The sequence below is a fragment of the Felis catus genome, chromosome D4 (assembly GCF_018350175.1).
Source record: "Felis catus isolate Fca126 chromosome D4, F.catus_Fca126_mat1.0, whole genome shotgun sequence".
Taxonomy (NCBI): Eukaryota; Metazoa; Chordata; class Mammalia; order Carnivora; family Felidae; genus Felis; species Felis catus.
In genome coordinates this window covers 73,572,805-73,584,874 of record NC_058380.1, presented here as the reverse complement: position 1 = coordinate 73,584,874, position 12,070 = coordinate 73,572,805, and positions in this window count along the sequence as shown.

Here is a 12,070-nt window from a genome sequence, read left to right as displayed (position 1 = left end):
TTAGTGCTATGCTATGTGATGAGATTTAGCTCCAGCCTGGCATGTTCACCCCAAGTTCATGTGGATTTCAGCAGGGCTGATGTCCTCATCAGTCCTCCTTGCTTTCTGCCCTTACGGCTGCCCTCTGCCCTAGCGGCCCACTGGGCTCCAGTCTGGAAACACCCCACCGCCCACCTTATCCCAAAGGCCTCGCAGTGCAGAGTTAATCCGGAGAGCAGAGCTTCCTCGCGGTGCGGGGCAGGGAGGGAGCTACCCCAGGGCACCAACAAGCCGCCATCAGAGGCGGTACAACTCCTGGGGACTTGTCAATCATCCGTGACCCTGGAGGATCTCCTGCCAGCGGGGATGGGGGAGGAGTGAGAACACTGAGAGTGTTCTGGAAACTCCTCCCTCTCCGAGCCCCTCCCCCTTCTCCCGTTATGAGGGAGGGCTTTGTCTGGCTAGCTCCTGGGAGACCCCCAGAGGAGCCCCACCTGAGACACATTCACTCTGCGCCATTATGCAAAGCAGCTGTCAGCCATTTGATTTATTTTTAAAATTTATTTATTTATTTTGAGAGAGAGCACAAGTGTGTAGGTGGGGGGGGGGAGAGAGAGAGAGAGAGAGAGAGAGAAAAGAGAGAGAGAATCCCAAGCAGGCTCCGAGCCATCGGTGCAGAGCTCAACTCGGGGTTTGATCCCACGAACCGTGAGATCGTGACTGGAGCCAAAATCAAGAGTTGGACGCTTGACTGACTGAACCACCCAGGCGCCCCTGTCCGTTATTTTCAAGAGCCATTGTTCTGGGCTGAATCGTGTCCCCACTCCCAAATTCATATACTGAAGTCTTAACCCCCAGGTTCCCAGAATGTGACTGCGTTTGAGATAGGGCCTTTGCAGAGGTACGTTCAAATGAAGTCATTAGGGTGGGTCCTAATCCAGTGGGATTGGTGTCCTTATATGAAGGGGAGATGTAGACAGACATCCACGGGGGATGATGCGGAGACACAAGGAGAAGGTGGCCATCTGCAAGGCAAGGCGAGAGGGCTCAAGAGAAACAACCCGCTAACACCTAAGCTAGGGCTTGCAGCTTCTGGAGCGGTGAGGAAGTCATTTCTGTTGTCTGGGCCAGCGGGTCTGTGGAAGCCAGCAGGGCCGTTTCCACGCATCTCTCTCGTGGCCCCGCCATCACCGATTTATGGGCCTGCCTCCCCTTTCGGACTGACTTTCCCGAAGGCGCTGGACAGAGCTGACTTCCCGTCCTCCGGAGCCGCAAACCCACCACACCCCGGAGAGGTTCGGAGAGCATTTCCTGTGAACGGCTTCCAGGATGAGCAGAACTTCGGTTCAGGCTCTTTAAATCCTCAAATGCTGGAAAGGAAGGAGGCCTGACCACGCACCACCCCTCCCCTCTGATCGGCCTCTGGTTCCACCCTCAACAACTCCTCGCCCCTGCGTTGTACAGATGAGTAAACTGAGGCCCAGAGAGAGCAAGCGATGTGCCCCAGGTGGTTCATGAAGTCAGAGCCGTTAGGAAGGAGAGACCAAAGTCCACAAGTCCCAGCGAGGGCCTGAGAGGGACAGGCCGGGGTAGGAAAACTCCGCAGTGTCCTGCCCGCTGGAAGGAGAGAGAGAGGACCTGGGTCTGAGTCCCGACTGCTCCTCTGGCTTGCTGCGTGAGCAAGTAACTGACGTGTCTGAGCTGGGCCTCAGTTTCCACATCTGTACAATGAGGCTGATAGACGGGAGACAGCCCGTGTGGTGCTTAACACGGTGTCTGGCTTAAGAAGTGTTCGTGAGGCGGCTGCTGAGAACGGCCTTCTGGGGGGGCTCAGCTGGCCCAGCACCTGGCCTCACAGGAAGTCTGACAAAGAGTTCTCAATAGAATCTCTTCCTGCCTGTCGGTTGGTCAGCATGGGGGTGAGGGTGGCGGGGGGGGGGGGGGGGGCACTTCTGTGCTTCTGTTCCCCGGCCTCCAAGCACAGCCCCCAGTCCCAGCACATACACTGTCACTTGCCCTCCACCGGCCTCGCAGGGCACAGGGCTGGATAAGGTTCAATGGCCCATTGTTCTCCCTCCAGGCCCAAAGCAGGCCCGGCCTGCCGGGAACCAGCAGCTGGGGCAGGAGCTGCCCACTCTTCCTGGCCACCACTCTGGGCCAAGTCCAGCTTGGCCAGCTCCCAGGTCACCCCCAGGGGAGAGTCCAAACTCACACCCGCAAAATATTTCGTGGAAAATTCGAGGCTGGTTAGAATTCCCTGAGGGCCGACCCTTGGTGCAGACTTTCAGCCTCAGCCTGTGGCTGCCTGGGAGGAAAGGCCTGGAAGAACAGGCCGCGATGGGCAAAGCGAAGAGAAACAGGGAAAGGTGGTTCCGGGTGGTGGGAACAACAGAAGCGGAGAGATGAGGAAGAAGGCCGAACAGGAAGAGGAGAGGCTGTGGGAAATCCGGTTGGGAACGAGACTCTGAGGGAAGCTCGGGCTCCCTTGAGCAGGGTCCAGAATGCCAGGCTTTCCTGACCTTCGAGGCCATGCCTCGCTGAGGTAGGGTCTGAGGTCACCCTCACTTCCAGGCTGCCTCCGACCTCTCCTCCCTAAGGCGTAGTCTGCAGCCCTAAGGGAGGAGCTGAGGGCTGAGGACGGAAAGCCGCCTTTAGCGCACCCCTCCAGGCCTGAGAAGGGCTGCTCCCCAGAGACACATCAGGTGGACCCCAGAGTCTCTGCCTGTGGGCTGTGATCACCACGGTCAGCCTACAGACACTCAGGCCTTCGACGGTCAGCTGTCAAACTCCTGTGCTGCACTGGACCCTGGGCTGGGTGCCGGGGACCCAGACAGCCACTCGGTTCCAGCCTTTGAGGGTGTCACAGTCCAGAAGAGAAAAAGACAAGTGGCAGCCCCGGGGCTGAGTCACCTGAGCATGCTGCTGGGACAGCTCAGAGAAGCGTCCTCCTCCTGAGTCGGGACATCAGCAAAGTGTCCCTGGACACTCTGAGCTGAGTCTTGACAGTTGAGAAGGAGATGCCAGGTAAGGAGGTGGCAGGAAAGATGTGAGAACAACATGTGCAAAGGTCCCGGGGTGCAAGTGTGTGTGTCGGGGGGGAGGGGGGTGCAGGCATAAGGCAGAGATGGGTGTGGGGGTAACGAGGCTTCAAAGATCTTTGGGGACCAGATTTCATCCTTCTCTGAACTCTCCATGGGCACAAACACAGTAGTCACCGACAGAAAGGCTGGCGAATGAAACAATTGGAAAAATGGGAATAAACCACACTGAGTAGATTAAATCCTGTTCGGGGATTTACAGAATCCCCTGTAAATGTTACTCATTTACAGAGTCTTGTCATTTGATCACTGATTATTCTGTAAGGAAGGTCTTGGGCGCCTGGGTGGCTCAGTCAGTTAATTGTCTGACTTCAGCTCAGGTCATGATCTCACGGTTTGTGAGTTCAAGCCCCACACAGGGCTCTGTGCTGACAGCTCAGAGCCTGGAGCCTGCTTCGGATTCTGTGTCTCCCTCTCTCTGTGCCCCTCCCTAGCTTGCACTATGTCTCTCTCTCTCTCTCAAAAATAAATAAAACATTCTGTAAGGAAGGTCTTTTGTCATTTCTACACTGGGGATTTGATTTATACACTGTGCTTAAATCCAGTGTACCTATATGCACAGACAGCATCCAAAAGCCCCTGCTGGGAGGGTCCAGTCAGGCAGACGCGGATTCCAGGAAGGCCCAGCATGCACTGGCTGGTGGGTGCTTACAGCCTGGAGTAAAGAGTTTAGTGGGGTGAAATATACCCGGAAGTGAGCTCCCAAGGACTCTGTGATTGCCCCGCTGGTCCCAGGTCTTCTCCCTTCCCAGTACCCACTCCCTCTGCCCTGTGAGTTTGCATCTCCACCCGCTGGAGGTAGACAGTCCCTCCTGTTCTCTCCATGGGCCACAGCCATGGGACTTGTTTTGGCCAATGGGACAATAGCAGACAAGTTGCAAACAGTGGCTTAAAATACACTTGAATCTGAAAGAAAAACACCAGTTCTATACAAGCTGTCCTAGAAAACAGAGGAGAAGGGAGCACTCCCCAATTCATTTTGGGAAGCCAGTATTACCTTGACCCCCAAACCAGAGACAGCACAGAAAAGGAAAACAGACCAGTCGTTCTCATGGATGCAAAGCACAAATCCTTAACAAAATATTAGCAAACAATTCAGCTACATATTAAAACATTATACACCACTACCAAATGAAGTTTATCTCAGGGATGCAAAATTGGCTCTGTACTTGGAAATCAGCCAGTGTAATCTCCCATATTCACAGGTAGACAAGAAATGTCAGATGATCATACCAATTGAATCAAAAAAAGTGTTTGTGGGGCGCCTGGGTGGCTCAGTCGGTTAAGCATCTGACTTCAGCTCAGGTCATGTTCTCACAGCTCGTGGGTTTGAGCCCGCATCGGGCTCTGTGCTGACAGCTCAGAGCCTGGAGCCTGCTTCGGATTCTATGTCTCCCTCTCTCTCTGACCCTCCCCTGCTCGCGCTCTGTCTCTCTCTGTCTCTGTCTCGAAAATAAATAAACATTAAAAAATTAAAACAAAAAACAAAAAGTTTTTGTGTTTGTTAGATGCAAAAAAATTGTTTTGTTTTAAATGTTTATTTATTTTGAAAGAGAGACAAAGTGTGAGCAGGGGAGGAGCAGAGAGAGAGGGAAAGAGAATCCCAAGCAGGCTCCAAGCTATCATCAGGCTTGATGTGGGCTCAAGCACATGAACCATGAGATCATGACCTGAGGAGAAATCAAGAGTCAGACACTTAACCAACTGAGCCATCCAAGCACCCCGATGCAAAAAAATTTTTAACAAAACTCAATACCCACTCATGAAAAAAATTTTCAGCAGATTAGGGATAAAGAGCAATTCATATATAAATAAGTAAATTTCCTCTGTGAATATATGTAAATATAAATATTTATAAACATGCTACATGAATAAAATAGCTTAGCAAATAGCATTTACAAAATACTGACAGCTCATATCATACTTACTGATGAAAGACCGAAACCCAATAAGACAAGAAAGGTAAATAAATGACATAGAGATCAGAAAGGAAAAAAGAAAACTGTCCCTATTTGCAGATGACGTGATTGTTTATGCAGAAAAGCCCAAGGCATCTACCAAAGACCTCCCAGAACTATTGAATTCAGCAAGGTCACAAGCTACAAGGTCAACATACAAAAATCCACTGTATTCCAATGTGCTGCTACTTTAAAAAAATTTTTTTAAGCTTATTTTGAGGAGAGAGAGAGAGAAAATGCACGCATGAGTGTGAGCAGGGGAAGAGCAGAGAGAGAGGAGAGAAAGAATCCCAAGCGGGCTCCTCGTGTTGTCAGCAAAAAGCCCAGTGTGGGGCTCAAACACACGACCCGTGAGATCGTTACCTGAGTAGAAATCAAGAGTCGGACGCTCAGTTGACTGAGCCACCCAGGCACCCGGAAACTGCAACTTACAAGATCATTTACAATCACTAAAAAAAAGAATAAAATACTTAGGTTTAAATCTCACCAGATGGGACTCGTGTGCTGAAAACTACTGTGTGCTGACGAATGAAATCAAAGCAGATCTAAATAAATGGAGAGACATAGGAGGCTCAGGAATTGCAATATTCAACATAGGAAAGATGCCAGTTCTCCACAAACTGAAATGCAGGTTTAACACAATTACTATCAAGATCCCAGGAAGACTTCTGGTAGATGAGGCAAGATTATCATAAAATGTGTATAGAAACACAAAGGAACTAGAATAGGCAAAGTAGTTTTGGAAAGAAAAAAAACAAACGGGGGAGAGCACTCCACGTATTTCAAGACTTATTATATAGCTACAGTAATCAGGACTGTATGCCATTGGTGGAGGGACAGAAACATAGATCAGCGGAACTGAACAGAGAATTGAAAAATAGACCCGTACAAAGGCTAGCCTACTGATTTCTGACAAAAGTGCAAAACCAACTCCATGATAACATGTTACACCCACTCGGACGCCTAAAATTAAAAAAAAAATTTTTAAAAGTCACTGTAACAAGCATTCCGAAAAATTGTGAAGAGGTCGGAGCGCTCATGAACTGCTGGTGGGAAGGTAAAATGGTGCGGCTTGAAACACGGGTCCTCAAAAGGTGAAGCGTAGAGTTGGTGACTCAGCAATTAGTTTACGACTCTGCCCAGGTCTACACCCAAGAGGACGGAGAACATACGTCCGCACAAAAACTCGCACGCGAATGTTCACAGCAACACTATTCGTAATGGCCAAAGAGCAGAAACAACTCAGGTGCCCATCAACTGACGAACGGATAAATGAATAAAATGTGATCTGTTACAGGGTACGTGGGATCAACACAACGGAATATGACCAAGCAGTAGAAAGGAAGAGCTGATCCATGCTACAACGTGACGAACCTCGAAAACATTACGCAAAGTGAAAGAAGCCAGACAGAAAAGACCACATATCGTATGACTTCATTTACATGCAATGTCCAGAAGAGGCAAATTGCAGAGGCGGAACGTAGATTAGTGGTTGCTCAAAGCCAGGAAGGTGGGGCTAAAGAGATGGGAGTGACGGCTAATAGGCATAGAGATTTTCTAGGGGGTGACGAAAATGTTCTAAAATTGATTGTGGTGATGGTTGTACAACTCTGTGAAAATACCAAAAACCATTGAGTTATACACTTTTAATAGGTAGATTATAGGATTTGTGGTTACATCTCAATAAAGCTTTTAAAAAGCTTTTTTTTTTTTAATTTTTAAAAACAATTCAATAGAAGGATAGTCTTTTCAACAAATGGTGCTAAAGCAAATGGACATGCTTATGCTAAAACACCACAAAACAAAACAGCAAGCACCTCAATCTAACCTCACGTCTTCTGCAAGAATTAACGGGGACTATAAAGTACAAAACTATAAAACAGGTAGAAGAAAATGTAGGAGAAAATCTTCAGACCCAGGGATCAATCGGTGAAAAGTTCTGAGATATAACACCCAAAGCAGGATCCAAAAGAAAAAAAAAGTGATAACTTGATCGACATTAAAAAGCTATTGCTTAGCAAAAGGTGCATTAGCAGCATGAAAAGACAAGCTGCAGACTGAGAGAAATTATTTGCAAATCACACACACGACGAAGGATTCATCCACAGAATATGTAAAGCACTCTCTAACTCAAAACAGTAAAAAAGCAAACACTAACTAGGAAGTGAGCAAAAGGCGTGAAGAGACAGTGCACCAAAGAGGAAGTACAGGGAATAAATACAGGAGAAGATGCCCGATACCTTCACGTTCACTAGTCATCAGGGAAACACATATGAAAATCTGATGAGATGGCACCATATACCTATTGGAACAGCTACAATAAAAAAACACTGAGGCAACATTTAAATGCTGGCAAAGAGTCTGAGACACTGGATCTCTCACGGTACAGCTACTCGGGAAGACTGTGTGGCAATTTCTTACAAACCTATACTTACTGCGTGACCCAGCAATTGCACTTCTGGACGTTTACCCCAGAGAAATGAAAACTTGTGTCCAAAACCCTCGACATGACTGCTGGTAGCAGCTTTATATGGAAACTGGAAAGAACCAAAATGTCCGCCAATAAGTGAATGGGTAAACCGGCTGTGGTACATCCACACCACAGAACACCACTCAGCAATAAACAGGATCGAACTATTGGCACACGCAGCCACTTGGATGGATCTCAAGGCCATTATGATGAGTGAAGAAAGACCATCTCAAAAGGTCACATAGTGCACGATTCCATTTATATGACATTCTCAAAACGACAAAATTATAGAGCTGGCGAGCAGATTAGTGGTTGCTAAGGGTTAGGGATGGAAGGTGGGGGATGGGTGTGACTATAAAAGAGTATCCAGGGATATCTTTGTGGGGACATAGTTCTGTGTTGCCACTTCCACAGTGGTTCCATAATCTACACATGTGACAAAATAACATAGAACTATACACACACACACGTTGTACCGATGTCAGATTCTGGTTTCCAGATTGTACCATAACTATGTAAGAGGTAGCTACTGGGGGAAACTGGGTGAAGGGTACACGGGACATTTCTCGGCAGTTTCCTGGGGATATATAATTATTTCAAAGTTAAACATTGAAAAGAAAACCCAAGGCGCCTGGGTGGCTCAGTCGGTTGAGCGTCCGACTTCGGCTCAGGTCATGATCTCACGTTCGTGGGTTCAAGCCCCGCGTCTGGCTCTGTGCTGACAGCTCAGAACCTGGAGCCTGCTTTGGATTCTGTCTCTGTCTCTGTCTCTGTCTCTGTCTCTGTCTCTCTCTCAAAAATAAATACACATTAAAAAAAGAAAAGAAAACCCAAACCACTTTCGTTTCAGTGAGCCCCTGGGTAGATGCTGAGCCTTCTGCACAGAGCAGATCTGAGCCCAGGAAGGGAGGGTGGCGCCTTCGAGGACCTGAACACAGGCTGGAACGGCTGCATGCATACAGCTCACGGCCTGCTTTCATTCTTCACAAGAACCCCATTAGTGGGAACTATTAGTATCTCCTCTTTATAGATGAGGACACAGTGGCTCAGAAAGGTTAAGTGACTTGCCCACAGTCCCACAGTAAGTGAGCATCTGAGCCTGGACTCGGAGAGAAGAGAGAACTGTATCTGTATACCCACTATGTGCTTTACATATACTGATTTCATTAACCTTCACACAATCCCAATCGAGTGCATAGCAGTCCCATCTGACAGATGAACAAGCTGAAATCTTGTGCCTTACGCAAAGCACAGAATTCTCCGGTTCTCTTTGTTTTCCAAATAGTTTTTACATTTTAATGTTTAAACTAAATCAAACCATGATGAGTGTTAATGTGATTTATAAATAAATAAGATTGAAATTAAAACTGCCAGAAATTGTTTTTGACATGATAGGTAATTTCACGAAATATTTCATATTGCAAACAAACCACTTTTCGTGGTATGACCTGTTTTACAATAACTTCCTTATATATCCGTTACCCAAATGATGTAATTACGCAATTTTTGGTTCGTCTAACTGAAAGCATTCTTCGAGCCCAGGTCTGTCGGCCTCTGAAGCCCATGTTCCTCATCACCATCCTCTGCTGCCTCGCGAAGGGACAGATTCCGGGGATCGGGCCAGTTCTTTGCTGCAAGAGCACCTCAGAGGGAGAGGCCAACACGACCTAAGGTGTCAGAGGCAGATGGCTCCTTGAGGGAACTTGGAACGTCCCCCGCCCATTTTTCAGATGGGGGAGGTCGCGGCCCAGTGAAGGAAGGGACTTACCATAAACTGGCCGCAGAAGTAGACCCCGGGTTGCTGGTTTCCTTCCCGCAATTCCGGGGACTGTGAGCTTTGCCTTTGCAAACCGAGCTCGGCCCCTGGACGGGGCTGCTCTGGCCTGGGCTTGGGGTGCGTGTGTGAGACAGAGGTGGGGTAGGTGTGGACTTTACCTCAAGGGAACGAACGTGCGAATAGCCGGCACAGGCTTCCTCCACTCAGCCCGGCTAGAGGTCATGGGCGGCCGCGTCCCGAGTGGCATGAACCCGTAGGGACTCCAGGGCAGGTGGCAAATAGACCGCTCCATCCCAGTCAGTCCTTCTAGTTCCCCCTCTAGGGCGGAAGTGGCTAGACTCTGTTTGTAGTCCTGACAACCCTCCCCACACCCCCCACCATACGCAGACACACCTGGCCTGGATTCTAGCCCCTCGCATCGCACAAAGCGCCATCTGCCCCTTCGGAAGGTCATCAGGCGGGAGGAAAGTTGGTCCTCCTCGTTTCTCGAAGAAACCACCAGGAGAGAGGAGGGGCCTCATACAAGGTCACACACGGGTTTGGGACAGGCCAGCTGCCCGCCTATATGGGTGCTACTCAGGTTGCTCCTCAAACGGCAAGCAGGACTCTGCTGAGCCCACTGACCCTGGGGCCCAGTCCCACCCTTTTGTGGCCCTGCCCTTGTCTTTGAGTCACTGGTGGCCTTGTCTTAAAAACTGCCCGTCGAGCCGATGGGGGGGCGGCTTCCTCCCGCACAGCTGCTTCCTTAGCCTGACCTCACCTCTTGATGCTCAGTGGCAGCCCAGGGCCCCCCTCCATCTGCCTCCGTGAGGCACCCCCTCTGCGGCTGGTCCCCTGCTGAGGGTTTACACGGATTCCTTATCTCACTGAGTCCCCCTGAGACCCATTAGGTGGGATTACTATTCCCATTTTATAGATGAGATGACGGAGGCTCGGAGAGGTAAGGCACTTTATCAAAAGCTCTACTGGAGACTGGGATTCAGCTCAGGACCAGACATCCCCACACATTTAAGCTCCTGTCCTTCCTTAGGAAAGCTCCACCCTCAAGACCAGGAAAACCTGTGCTGTCCACGAATTCCCTCTGACCGGCCGGAGGCGAGGCTGCCCGCCATGAGGGACTGGGGTTCCAGTCTCTGCTCAGCCACAACATACCTTTCCACTTTCCCTGAACATTAACTTTCTCATCTGTGAAAGGAAAACAACACTCTGAACTCCTCCAGGCCTGCTGTGAGGACTGATGGAGATAAGGCATAGAATGCCCTTGGTGTGTGCCCCTGTGTGGCCAGCAGCTACTTTTCTTTTTTTATTTTTTTCGTGTTTATTTATTTTTGAGAGAGAAAGAGAGAGACAGAACGTGAGCGGGGGAGGGGCAGAGAGAGAGGGAGACACAGAAGCCGAAGCAGCCTCCAGGCTCCGAGCTGTCGGCACAGAGCCCGACTCCGGGTTCGAATTCACGAACAGTGAGATCATGACCTGACCCAAAGTCAGAGGCGTAACCAGCTGAGCCACCCAGGCGCCCCAGTAGCTACTACTTTTTATCTGCAACTGGCATTGCCCTCTCCCCCAACCCTAGCTACCCTCACTCTCATCCGTGCTGAGCAGGCCCGGACCAGCCCTGAAGCTCTTCCTCACCACCCCCTACGCCCCCTCCACCGTTTCCTCCAACCCAAGGAACGGGCACCCTGGCGGCAGGGGGCCCAGGGCACCCCCTTTCCTCCTGTCGGGCCCTGCCAGGGAGAGGATAGGCAGAGTCAGATGTTTCACAGATGGTGCCGATTATAAGCCAAAGAACAGCTCAGAGAGCACTTGTCTGAGGCCCAGGGTCTGTTGCCTGAGGGCACGAGAGCACTGAGGGAGAGGAGGGAGCAGAGGGGTGACTTGCGGAGACTTTCTAGAGTAGGATATCAGTGAAGGGGACCTAGGGAGGGGACAGGAGGAACTAGAGGACCAAGGCAGAGACATGGGGGTGGGGAGCGCAGAGGAGTTTAGTGAGGGTGTGGGGAGCAGAGAAAAATGAAGCCGGAGAATCGGGGAGCGGGTAGGGGGCTCCCGGGGCGGACGACCCACGGGGGCTACTACTGACTGATCTGCCCCCATTACCCCACCCAGCCCCAGGATCCTGGCTCCACAGAGAAAGAACTTTAGAACCTCGAGGGGCTCCCAGGCCCTCCTGAGCTGCTCTGGGAGATAATGAGCTCCCTGTCACAGGGGAGATGCAAGCAGAGACCCAAGAAGGGACTCAAGCATGAGTCAGCCGTTTAGACCAGATGGTCTCTTCGCAGCTGGAGAGCCGGGGAGGCCACATCTGCCCCAAGCCAGGCCAAGAGGCCAAGAGGCCAAGAGCTAGAGGGACCGGGCCATAGGCAGGCCAATGCTGAGTGTCGTCCCACCGGCATCCAGTGGAGAGCCACTGCCCTACCGTGCCCTCTCCCCTTTCCACCCTTCAAACCCCATCTGCAGGCTGACCCCAAGTGCTCCCAGCCAGGCCGGCTGGGCAGTGGTGTGAGGACAGGCTGTTTCTGACACTCCCTGGAACCGGCTGGCTTTGTCCTCTAGCTAAATGTTCCTGGAAGGACAGAGATCTGGGGCCTGAGGCTAAAGGCTCCCTGTCCGCACCGATCAGGGTAGAGTCCCGGCCTGGACAACTTTAGCCTGAGCGTTGCCACCCCCCTGGGACCCTGAATAATGATGTCACTAACAGCAGCTTGCGTTGGAGGAACACATCCCCGTGCTTGTGGGCTAAACTTGCTGCAGGCATGACCTCCCTTAGTCACCGAAGCTCTGGGAA